A 12,134-nucleotide genomic window follows, 5' to 3' on the forward strand; every position below is an offset into this window, starting at 1 on the left:
AGTTTCATCAAAGAGAAAAAAACATAGATGAAGCTCATGCTAAGCTACTTATTTGCCTCATTCTACCTCCAGCCTTGCGTCATCTTTTGGAAATACGCGCATGCTGAAAGAAGGCTCAAAACGTTGTTGGTACCCAGATATTCTACCCGTGTAATATAAAATCAGGCATATCCCAGGAAGGGGGTAATTGCTCTGACCCAGTATGGCCATTCTTATGTTCATAGGCAACGGTCAGTCTAGCCCAGTATCCTGTCGTCTGACAGTGGCTGGTGCCAGATGCTTCAGAGGGAGTGAATAGGGGGCACTTTAACAAGTGATCAACTGTTGTCTAGTTCCAGCTTCTAGTAGTCAGAGCTTTAGGGACACCCAGAGCATGGGGTTGTATCCCTGACCATCTTGGCTAATAGCCATTGGTGGACCTATCCTCCATGAATAAATCTAATTCTTTTTGATCCCAGTTTATACTTTTGGCCTTCACAACATCCCCTATAAATTTCATTGGGCGACCCCTGGTTCATGTGTTATGTGAAGGGGTAAGTAACACTTCCTTATTCATGTTCTCTCACCATTGTGATTTTATAGACCTCTATTGTGTCTCCCCTCAGTTGCCTCTTTTCCAAGCTGAACAGTCCCCATCTTTTTAATCTGTAGAAGAAATAGAAACGCTACTGTTAGCTTATGCAGATGAGATTCAGATTTACACAAAAGCTTGACACCACATCTCATGGTTTTTAAACAGCTTTTCAGAAGACGTACAAGATGAGACACATGTACCACATCTGAATGTAGCTTTTCGGGAGCAGATCATTCTTAGATTTTTAAGACCTCTGGTTCTGGACTTCATGTCTTTTGGCAGTCTACCTATTTTACAGTTAACATTTAACTCTGTCAGATAAATAAATCAGGACCAGATTCTGCCACTCTTTCCTTTGTTGTGTAGTACCTTTCTCCTTGAGTTGACCCATTCATTCCAGCGTGAGAGAGACCAGCAGAAACTAGACCTAAATAAATATATAAATAACAGGGAAAAATCAGGGCGCTAAGCTTTTTGGCACTGGCCCTTTAAATGTTGTATATTTTTGGTACTCTTGGGGTCTGAGAATTCAAATATTTTACTTTAATATATATTTAAGGCTTCAATTTCATAAATGATCAATTTCTGCATTTTTAAAATTAAAAATTAAGGCAGAAGCTCAAAGAAAAAGAGACTAAAAAGGTTTCCTTCTATTTCAATCTAAGTCCAAAAATAAAGTAATGGTTTTATTGTATTTCCAGATGTTGGAGCTAATCCTCAATACAATTCTTGTCTGACTGGTTACTTAGATTCATAAAGGTATTTCATTACCACTTTAGACCGTCTTCATTTTTGCCTATTTTGTCAGTACCCTTAATGGATGCATTTTATGTTCAGAAACATGCTTGTTGTATACATTTAAGTGGACAGATCTGCTTGGATATTTTGACAAAAATATTCTTGATCTATGCAACTTCCTGGTAAATCTCAGTTTTATTGTTGTGAACATGAGTCATGCAAAAAAGTCATTTTTCATGATCCCACAGGTTTCCTCATCCATGGATGGGCAGGTTCATGAGACTATCTGGGTAAAATCCCACCTTGTGTTGTACTCTAAATGATCTCACTACCGTTAAACTTTCAACATGATACCTTCTTTTATAAAGCATAAGCCATTGTAATATACAATCATGTCTGCACGAATGACCACTCCTGCTAAGTAATGCCTTGTATTATGTGACCACTTTAAAGAATTTCCAAAGTTTCCAGTCCAATTATGATTTCAATGGCAGTATGACAATTTAACAGCTGAGGATCAACCCCTTAGCCTTTAGTGAGCCCATCTCTAATTAGCTGATATGTTCTTGCTGGCCCCCAAGTGATCACTAAAGAAAGAGTTCAGTATATTTAATTTCACTCTATTGTTCACTTTGAGCCTGTTCTTACACCCATTGAAATCAATGACAAAACTCCCATGGACTTCAGTGCCCCATGTTAGGGACAAATTCTGACCTCGGATACTTGTGCAGAGCTCCCATTGATGTCAATGAGAATAATAATTATATCTGAGGTCAGGGTTTAGAGCTTGATCCAAAGCTCATTAAAATCAATGGAGAGACTCCAATTGAGTTCAGTGGGATTGGGATCAGGTCTTTAGACTGTAAGGTCTTTGAGTCAGGGACCTTGTCTGTCTATATGAGCATTACATGCACCTGTGGCATTTTAAAATAACTAATAATGATTCTCTGTAGATAGGGCAGCAAATAAATTGTTAATGATGGGCGGAATGCATCTGTCTGGCTATAAGATGGGAGCATGAAGTTGTCTCTTGCTGCATACGGAGGTATCCCCACATGGACACAGGCTTACTCAGCAGTTCCTCCCTCAACCATTGGGGCAGTTCACTCATCACTAATATCCTGCTCCTCTTCAGTTCAGTGCCTGTTAACTGCCACTTAAAAGCAATTGTCACTCATGTCCAGAACGCTCAGGCAGAAATAGTAGCATGTGACCTTTAAAAATAATCCTGTCTGCCAGTCTAATTTAGGATAAATTTATCCTGTTGCAAGAAGCTGTCTGGGGCTTGAAAGTACATAAAAGATGTGCAGAACATAAGCCATACAGGCATTAGGAACACAGAGCTCCAGGGTCCCCATTAAATAGGCCAAGTGGTATCTGCATGTCTTTATTTAATTCCTCTCCTTTGCTTGTCGTATTCATAGTGTGGCAGCGGGAATATTTCAGCTTTTTTCACGCCAAGCCTTTAGTGCAGTATCTCACCTCAAGGTGAAGTGACACCAGTCTCCACATCTTGACTCAAATTTGCTTCATCAGCAAGCTTCAGTGTAGCATCTATTACCTAAAAATAACTTGGTGATGTAAAACAAATATTAATTTTTGGTATTCACTGCTTAACCCCCTCCTATTTTCTGTAACCAATTAAGTAACATTCTTACCTATTGAGTCTTACAAAATCCTCCTTTACAGTGGAGCCTAGTTGTATCACCTTTCCCGCTTCAAAAGACCGGCAGGGATTGAGCCACGGGCAGCGACAGACCCCTTGTCCCAGTCTGTGAGACTCTTCAGTATGGTTTTGCTCTACAGATTAGTGGTCATTGCTGTATGAGTGGTGCAACCATCCGTAGATGTGCACTTGGACTTAGCAAAAAGAAAAAAAAAACACACTGCATGAACAACATGCCATTTTTAAAGGGTTACTAAGTCAGTGAAGTCTAAATCCGACTTTATAGGAAAACTCAAAGATGCTTTTTCTCAAATGGGGCTTTCTATGCCCAGTGTCTGCTTTCTGCTCTCAGCTGGTTAGTCCTTAAGGATTTTTTGTTATAGTAAGAAAATTCCCCTTCCCCCATCACCCTTCTTAATAATAGCTGGACTCTTTGCACTCAAAATCCACCTTCAGGCACAGAACAGGCCTAAAAATATCAGCCAGAATGTGCAAGTGGCAGAAAGTTCTGCGTGATTGAAAGCAGGGGGCTTAAAATGGAAACCATTATGCAACCTTAGCTATAATGGTTACTACCCCTCCAGCTAGAATACAGTTTTCTAATGTATTGTTCTGCTGAGATGAGATTATATATACCACACAGGTGCAGATATTATTTAATAATATATTGCATTTATGTAGCACCTTTCATTATGATGGATCCCAAAGCCTTTACAAACTGGTATACAAATCCTCCTAGAGAGGGCACATTTCAGCCACCACCAAAATGCAGTCTTCTATGGAACATTGCAGCTATTTAGGGGCCCCACAGTTCAGTTGCCATTAAAATTTGCGGAAGTCTTGCTATTAACTTCAGTGGGGATTTGGATTGGGTTCCAACAGCAGAGAGCAAAGGACAGGAACAATATATGCACATAAATAATAGCACAGGGAAGGAACTGAGGAGAATATTGTCTCTAATTTCAACTGTAGGTGGCCTATACCTTAGGAATCACCGAACCAGATCAGACCCAGGCTCCAGCTAGTCCCACTATCCCATCTACATTGGCACAATGTAATCTTAGCATATGTGCAACGTGCCTGAGGTGGCACATGACCAGGAGTCATCACCGAATTCAGTCCGCTGGTTGGATCATTAGCTGCCCCAGCTTAGGCGGGGTGCTGAGGGGTAGTGTGATGTGACCACCACTAGTTGGGTAATTTAATTCTGGGATTCGGAGCCGGACAGTCAGAACCCCAGTAGGTTTTCAAACAGGTGTCAGGGAGTCACTCCCACTTTGATAGTCCCATATCGCTAAATGGGAGTGTGGCCCCTGGGTGGTCCCTCACAGCATGGAAAAGGCTGAGAACCACTGATTGAATTAATTCGCTATTTCTTATTGCGCTGCGCAGGCCTGCCTATCCCCACTGTCTTTGGGCACTTTTACAAATGCCTACAGTACACACAGACCAAGGTTAAAACTCTGTAGATTTCTTTCTATAAACAAAAAAAATGTAGAAACTAGCTCCTCCCCCACTTTCATTATTTTTGAATGTCTGTGTCAGCTCTGCATGGTTTGCCGTGCAGGAATTCAGTAAAAGCATCTGTGATGAGGAAAAGGTGACCAAGTTCCAGCTTTCTGAGAAACTGACCCAGCTGTGTGGTCTTACGGCCAGATTCTGCCCACCTTGTTCGTGTTGAACAGCAGTGGGATTCCTAGAGGAGTAAAGTACTACCCCCCAAGAATATCAGAATCTGGCCCGATAAGACAGCAAGTTGTAAAAGTAATTATACAGAAGAAGTCTGTAGATCATGTCCCGCTAGGCGTTTTGCTAATCATAATTAACGAATTCTTGTTATTAAGTAGTAGTCTTCTTCGTGTCCTCGCTCATGTCGATTCTGTTGTAAGTGCATGCGCGCCCATGTGCGTGGTCATCGGAGACTTTTGCCTCAGCGGTATCTGTAGGGACGGTTGTGGCACCCCCTGGAGTGCCACGCTCATGGCACGGTATACCAGGCGTCACTATCCCTACACCCTCTCAGTTCCTTCTTACCGCCCATGGTGGTTGGTCAGAGTGCCTCTCTCCCTTGCTTCGCAAGTGATTAGCGGTTGTTCCTGCCTCGTTAAGAGCTCTTCAGCCTTAAGGCTTTGGAAATAGTTTTAATTGTTTTTTCTAGTTTGTAGTTAGTTAATAAAGGCCCCAGTTGGACTTTGCCCCAGGTGGGGCATGCCCTGGTCCCCCGGGTTCAAACCTTGCACGGACTGTAACAGGCCGATGCCTGTTAGTGATTCCCGTGGCAGCTGTCTCAAGTGCTTGGGCGAATTGCACGTCAAGGAGAAGTGCCGTATCTGTAAGAACTTTTGGCTATGAACTCAGAAAGAAGTGGGATATTAGACTCCGAGCCCTTCTTGTGGAGTTGGCCCTTCGCCCGGTGTCCGAGCCCTCCCACCAGGAGTCGGCGAGTACCTCACCATCGGTGCGTAGTGCTCCGCCCAGCACCAATCGATTTCCCTGGTGCCTAAGAAGGAGGCCCGTAAGCACAGCTCCCCAGCACCAGGCAAAAAGGCCCAAGGGCCTTTGGGCAAGGGACCTGGTTCGGCCTGCCCCTCCACCCTGGAGCCGCGAGTGCACACCTCTCCAGCTGAAACTCTGAGCCCCTTGAAAGGTCAGTCACCAAGTCAAGGGAGCGGTTTGGGACCAAAGCCCCCATTGGCACCGGCACATGCCCAGCCTCCCCGGTGAAAAGGGAGCAGAGACCTCCGCTGGCACAGCAGGGGCAACAGGAAGCGGCAAAGACTCCCCAGGAGGGCAAGCCAGGTGCTGCGGCCTCTGGGGTGGGTAGTGGAGCACCGTCGATCCTATGCGACGAAACCGCGCTCCCCACCCCTGTGTCACAAATCCCTGGAGGCCTGGTTTAGCCCCTCACCCAGATCCCACCAGCGTGACTGGGGTCCCGACACCACATTGGCTGCGACATCGCAGCAGTGGCACCAAGGATAGTGGCCAGCCCAGTGGCCTTACTGGGGCTCGTGGGGAGTGCTGGTCGTGGCTATGTCCCCTTCCCAGCAATCTTCAGCTGCCGCCTCGGAGCAACAGCAGATGGCACCAGTGACCCATATGGCACTGGATGCACTAGCAGCACCAGTGATACCAATGTCACTGGGCTCGGTGCACGCTGATCGCTCAGAGGCCAGGGTTGAGGAAGCGTTACCCACCCCGAAACCTCCCTCCCCGAAGGAGGGGAAGTCACAGATCCTCCTCCAGTAACCCAGTCATCCTCGTCATCCCCAGATGAGGTAGTGGCAGGCCCTTCAAGAGCTAGCATCAGGGAGCTCTTCAAGGAGCATCAGGTTCTACTCTGGAGAGTGATGGATAATCTGGGCTTAGAGGTGGAGGAGATGGCCGAGCGGACTGACTCTTTGTTCAATATCCTCTCTGCTTCCACCCCAGCCCACCTCGCCTAGCCAGTCCACGAAGGGGTCTTAAAGATTGACAAGGTCCTGTGGCATACTCCCACGTCTGTCCCTCCCACTTCCAAGAGGGCAGAGAAAAAAATACTTTGTCCCGGCTAAAGGGTTTGAGTATTTATACACACACCCACTCCCAGGTTCATTGTTCATCTCTGCAGCCAACGAAAAGGACAAACAGCTCCATTCCTCTTCTACTCCCAAGAATAAAGAGGCCAGAAAAATGTATTCAATCACCAGCCTACAATTCCGGGTGGCAAACCATCAGGCCCTCCTGGGCAGGTACAACTTTAATTTGTGGGATTCCCTCCACAATTTCCAGGAGTCCCTCCCACAGGGGTTAGCCCAGGAGTTTGGCACTCTGGTTGAGGAAGGCAGCGTGGCGGTCAGGTGCTCCCTACAAATGGGCTGGGATGCAGTGGACTCTGCGGCTCGGTTAGTCACGTCGGTGCTGGTCATGAGGCATAGCTCATGGCTACGAATGGCGGGCCTCTCGCAGGAGATGCAGACTTCAATCCAAGACCTCCCATTCGATGGGGCTGGTCTCTTCTCCGAGCAGACGGAGGCCACGCTGCATGGGGTCAAGGATACAAAGGCAACTCTTCGTTCATTGGGCATACGTACACCGCAGCCTGCTCAGAAGCCCTTCCAGCCACCCCACTGCCAAGACCTTACAGAACCTTGGCGGGGATGCCAAGAAGAAGGGACAGTAGCTTCAGCTGGCGTCACACCCTCTTATTCTCACTTACCTACATAGCCTGGGCCCTCTAAACACCACGGGGGCCAGAAGCGTGCGTTTTGATGTTGCGCCCAGGAGCGACACCCCAGTCAGTTCCCCAGGTCCCTCCCACCCCTTCCTGGATCACCTTCAATTTTTCCACTCAGCCTGGTGAAGGGTAACCTTGGACCGCTGGGCCCTGGATATAGTATCCCGGGGCTATAACCTACAGTTTGTGGCTGCTCCTCCCTTCCCCATCCCTCTTTGGGGACCCCTCTCACGAGCGACTCGTCGTTCAGGAGGTCGAAAAGCTCCTGTGCCTGGGGGTGGTGGAGGAGGAGGTTCCTTGGGATGTGCATGGACATTCTACTCCGGTTATTTCCTAATCCCGAAGGCCAAAGGGGGCCTAAGACACATCTTAGACCTGCGTCACCTCAACAAGTCTCTCAAGAAGTTGAGGTTCTGCATGGTTTCCTTGGCTTCTATTATTCCTTCCCTGGATCCTGGAGAGTCGTACGCTGCTCTCAACTTGAAGGACGCTTATTTCCATGTTTCCATATTCCCAGAAACATGGAAACAGGTTGAAAGGTTGTGTGGTGTCCACCCAGAGACTCACGGCATGGATCATGGCCTGCATCTGCTACAAGCTGGCAAAGGTGCCCCCACCAGCTGTCGTGATGGCTCACTCAACTAGGGTGCAGGCTTCCTCGGCAGCCTTCCACGCTCAGGTGCTGATCCAAGAAATTTGTCGGGCTGCGACCTGGTCATCCATCACACTTTGTGTGGACCCAGCAAGCTCGAGGTGACACTAGCTTCGGCAGAGCAGTGCTCCAATCTGCAAAGCTGTAAACCTGAGCTCATCTCCAAGGATTCTGCTTGAGTCACCTACAATGGAATTGACATAAGCAAGCACTCGAAGAAGAAAAAACAGTTACCTACCTTTCATAAATGTTGTTCTTCGAGATGTGTTGCTCATGTCCATCCCATTACCCATCCTCCTGCCTCTCTGTCGAAGTTGTCGGCAAGAAGGAAGCGAGAGGGCCTAGGGACGGCGGTGCCTGATATACCGTGGCATGAGCGCGGCACTCCAGAGGGCGCCACAGCCATCCCTATGGATAACCCTAAGGCAAAAGTCTCCAAAGACCGCGCACGTGGGTGTACACGCACCTAGAATGGAATGGACATGAGCAACACATCTCAAAGAACAACAGTTATGAAAGGTAGGTAACCATTTTTTTGCTAATCACCAACAGTGGGCTTGTACCTCTTCAAGACACCAATAAATATATTGGCCCAGACCCTTCGCTGCAGCCAAGGATTGCACAGTGCAGCTTTGTTGAGGATTTCACAAAGGTGGCTTGAATCCGCGGACATCCGAGCAGTTCCTTACAGAATTGCTGTAGCCAGTGTAATTTAGAGCAGTAGTTAGGCTGCTCGAAGTTAGGCTGGGAGCTGTTTTATTCCTCAGTGGTTCCAGGATTGGGGGAGCAGCAGAAAGGCGGCTTCAGGGTACTGCAATGTGCAATTTGCAGTTCGTTAGGTTCAGAATGCAATGTGGAAGAAATGTTTGTGTAAGAGGGTTCCATGGTCCTTGGAATGAGCCTGGTATTGCTGCAGGATCAGCAGCCAAGGTAACATGAATTTTATGACTTTGCTGGCATTCCCTTCATCTTGAAGCAAAGAGGGTACCTGTACAATGATTTGTGTGCCATCATCTAATCAAGCTTTAGGTCATTCCACTCAGTGAATATGAATAAGGTGTGGGATGACAAATGCCAAATAACGGTTCACCTAGATTCCAAGACCAAGATACATATTCAGATTGTCTAACAATTGCCGTTATTTTGAGTCTGCCTAAATGCGAATGTGTCAGGTGCAAGTTCTCAGGTGAGTGATATTATTGGAGATTATTCTTAATAACATTTATTATGAATTCAGAAAATATCATTTTTGTATAACCCTGGTTCTTGTCTTCGAAAGATTTACTAATGAAGACTCCAATTCATAATGCTCGGAGTACACAGGAATTACATTTTAATGAAACACAAAATTACCATCATGTATCAATGGTTTTGAAAAGTGTTAAAATTATATTTTGATTTCTAGATCTTTTTGGTGGAACATTAGGACACGAATTCTTAAACAGAGCATGCAAGAGATTGCCAACATTCTGATATTACTGCTAGCCAAGTAGTGTCTTAACAAGGAAGACTGTAAGATTAATGAGTCCTATGATAATGAAGGTGTAAGTGAGTGAGATGAGTGCTATGCCTCGAGGCTTATGAAGTATTTCGAGTGAGGCTACAACTGTAAGACTGAGATTTGCACAATGATACTTTTACCGTTACATGCTATAAAACACATCCCAAAGCTTTTAATAAAATACTGACAATTTAAGTCTCAATGAATAAAATATTGTCCGATGGGGTTCTCCTTCTTTCTTTTATAAAGCAGGGAGATCCTGTTCCAGGGGTTTGTTCTCCACGGAGCCGGGCACTTCTGCAAGCTGCAGCAGTGAGCCGTTCAGGGGTGTGCCACAGTAGAGGAGTTTTCGCCACTTATCTCCCCTGTGAATGAGGCAACAGTCGCAAGAGCTGAGTAGGAGCCCAAATAGGAGATGCCATGCTGCTGACGGTTATTAGCTATGTGCAGATTTTAGTCGAGCTAGGGAGGTTTCTGCTGACAGCGAATCAGCAACATCATCATTTTGTTCTATGCACGCTCTCCCTGCTCCTGCGTGCAGTTCATTAATAGGCAAGACTTGAAACTCAGGTTCCATCACCTGTCAGATCATTCGATGGAATTGCTTGCTTATGTGTTCACGGGTTTCTCTCTCTTGTGGGCCCGGCCCTACGTTGCTGTTATTAGAAGGTAGATAAATAGCTAACTTGGCCTGTTACGAGGGATTAAACATAAATTTCAGGCTACACCAGAGATAATTCCAAGACTTCTTGAGGAGCCAGAGCGTCACTAGAAACATAACACTCTTATGTTCACACATGGTTTCCTGGAAGGTCCCTTTAAGCATAAATGTAAAGTTAGGGAAGCAACTTCCCAGCTGCCTCTGGCTTTCTGTCCTCATTCTTCTAGTGTCATTTCTGGGTGTGGTTGTTAGCCGTTGATGTTGGTAGTGCTTTTGGTTTCCTGAGCTCTATAAACAGGGATATGCAGGGATTGGGAGGGTAGTTATGTTTGGAAGGTGTTTGAGATCTTCTGATGGGAAGGACTATAGGAGTGAAAGCGCCATACAGTGGACTACATGTACCAACCCTCTTAATCTCTGAAGTGCAACCATAGTTTAGCTCTCTGTCTTTACCTTTGGGGGTGATATTTTTGATGGTCTTGATACTCTGTTATGTCTCCTGGCAGGGCGTTCTCTGAGACAATTTTCCACTGTCTGTGCCACTCGTGTGGGGGACTGCTTGCTTCAACTCCCTGCTTCAATTCCCCATGAGCAACAAGATGACAAAAAGGGGATAGGGACAGGGCTCCTAAGCCCATGATGGCCAACAGTGTGGGAATGGTGCATCATGGATCCGATGACATAGCTCCAGCAGCAGCAGTGTCTCTCTGAAGAGCAGGTGCTGCTTCTGGGTCGATGCAGCTTTGCAATGACTCCTACTCATGACAGTAGCATAAAAGCCAAAGTCCAGCCTTTTGTGATGAAATGTTCAGTATATATTGCGGTACATAGTAAGGGTCCAGTCTTTCAGGGGCCCCAAAACCACATGCATGCATCTCCTCTGCCATATTGATGGCAAGCTACCCAGAGTGAACAAGACAGTCAGAAATGGGGGGCTAAAATGAAGAAGACATGTGAGGTGTGGGAAGCAGATCCGTGAGTCATCAGGATAGAGGCAATTAGATTAATTGAGCATGTGGTTACGAGAGGAGGAGGACGAAGAAGAGGCGGGCAAAGAAAAGATCCCTGTGGGATTTCAACAGGAAGGGGAAGAGGGCATGAGGAGAAAATGTCAAAGGAGACTGCAAAGGAGAGATCAGAAAGGCAGGAGGAGAATCCGGAAAGACAACGGTACGGATATCAAGGGAGGACAAGATGTTGAGGAGAAGGAAATCAGTAGTACCAAAGGCCATAGAGAGGTCATGGAGGATGAAGCACAGGCCTGAATTTTGGCCAGGAAGAAGTCACTGAAGCATTTGGTGAGAGTGGTTTCACCAGTGTGGCAAGAGCAGAAGCTAGACTGGCGTGAATCCAGGATTGAGTAGAAGCAGAGACTGCAGCTGTAGCTAAGTCTGTTCAGTGGGCATAGGCTTGAAGGGAAGGAGGGGAATGGGACACTAGCTGGAGAGACTGGGTCAATTTTTTGAGGATGGGGATACTAGCACCTATTTGTATGCTGTGGGGAAGCAGCCAAAGGGGCAGGGAGAGGCTGAACATGAAGGAAGTGAATGAGTTCAGCAGCTGTAAAGCGGTAGAGTGGCTGGAAGCTGGTGAGAGATCTCTGGGTCAGTGACTGGTATAAAAGAGGAAAGAGTGAAGGGAGGAGAGGTGGCAGTGGAGGAGAGAAGCCATGTTTCCCCTTGAAGAACTTGAGATCCTGGGCAAAGAGCAAAAGTAAGGAGTGAGTGGGAGAGGGCTGGAGTAAGAAGTTGAAGGATGCTGATAAGCAATTAGTGTGTAGGGGTGAGACTCAGGGAGGGAGGAAAGTCGAGGTCTGTAGTAGGAAAGATGGTGTTGAAAATGGACAGGATGACTTTGTAATTGAAGAAGTCCAGCTGTCCCTGGTATTCTTGCTGAGGCATTCAAGGAAATAATTTGGGTGCATTTGGTTCATCAGCTGGTAAGAAATAGATCTTCACACGCTTTGAGTCTTCAAAAGATTGCACTTCTACTAAGTCCAAAGGTGGTGAAGAACTACTACATATTTGGTGGGAATACAACCCTGAAGGCTGAGGAGAGGTTGAAAGAAAGACACAGCTTTGGAGTATGGTCCTGCCCGACTTTCTTGACTCAGGGTTAGTCAAGCC

At 46.4% G+C, this 12,134-nt stretch overlaps 2 long non-coding RNA genes across 2 annotated transcripts in view; one reads left to right on the forward strand and one right to left on the reverse strand.

Annotated features, from left to right (window-relative positions):
• The window catches only part of LOC141992739 (uncharacterized), a 42,864-nt gene that overhangs the window by 15,871 nt on the left and 14,859 nt on the right, over positions 1-12,134 (forward strand). The window lies entirely within an intron of this gene.
• Positions 946-3,148, reverse strand: LOC141992738 (uncharacterized). The gene is made up of 3 exons (XR_012640634.1): positions 2,971-3,148; positions 2,795-2,873; positions 946-1,001 (listed from the first exon to the last, which is right to left on the reverse strand). It is a non-coding gene; the product is annotated as an uncharacterized LOC141992738 (long non-coding RNA).

This window comes from Natator depressus, chromosome 8 (genome assembly GCF_965152275.1).
Source record: "Natator depressus isolate rNatDep1 chromosome 8, rNatDep2.hap1, whole genome shotgun sequence".
Lineage (NCBI taxonomy): Eukaryota > Metazoa > Chordata > Testudines > Cheloniidae > Natator > Natator depressus.